Below are 860 nucleotides of genomic sequence, written 5' to 3' on the forward strand. Positions count from 1 at the left end.
TGATAGTCCGATGCACATGTTGTCCCTAGAAACCAGAGGAGACATTATTTCCCTTATTTTATATTTTTTTTTTGAGAAAATACAGATAAACTACATAAATCATATTTATTACATTTATACACATCCATGAAAAATCCCAAAAATCCCAAAAATCCTTAAATATAAGTTTGTCATTTCTACACTCTCTTCATTATCTTTATATCCAAATTCTAATTCATTTTGTTTTGGATAACTACCTCTCAATGGACTTATCCCTCTCTAATGATATACATTACGCATTTTTTAAAAGGGAAATTGATGGCACACACCATCAAAAGTCGTCATCGACGTCATCCGCGCCGTGCGCCCTCGACGTTGAAGACCGGGTGAAGCTGCTCAAGTTACGCTTTCCATTTTCTCGTCTCTCTCTCTCTCTCTCGTGTTTTTGTCTCTTTTCCATTCTCGTCTGTCCCATTTTCATCGTGTCTCCTTGCATTCGCGATGTCTTTCGTCCATCCGTCGTTTGTCGTTGAGGGGGATGGGCTTCTCTCTAACCCCTCCCCCCTTGCATCTCCCCTTTTCCTCTTTTTATTTCCCCTTTAATTTCCCCTTTTTTATCTTCTTTGTTTTCTTCTATGTGTAAGGGGGAGCCCATTTATAAGGGCTTCCCAAATGGACCCTTTAAGGCCCACTTAGGGGCTCATTTCCCCTTCCCTGACCTATATAAGGGAGGAGATAGGCGCCCTAAGTTCTTAGACCAGTATTTTTTCATAGAAGCATTTCATCGAACGGGTTGCTGGTCTCCCTTCCTTGTCAAGAGAAGAACACAAGGAAAGGTTGAAGAAGAAGACGCAGGGAGAAGAAAGAACGAGGAGAAGAAA

This window comes from Wolffia australiana, chromosome 4, assembly GCF_029677425.1.
Source record: "Wolffia australiana isolate 7733 chromosome 4, ASM2967742v1".
Lineage (NCBI taxonomy): Eukaryota > Viridiplantae > Streptophyta > Magnoliopsida > Alismatales > Araceae > Wolffia > Wolffia australiana.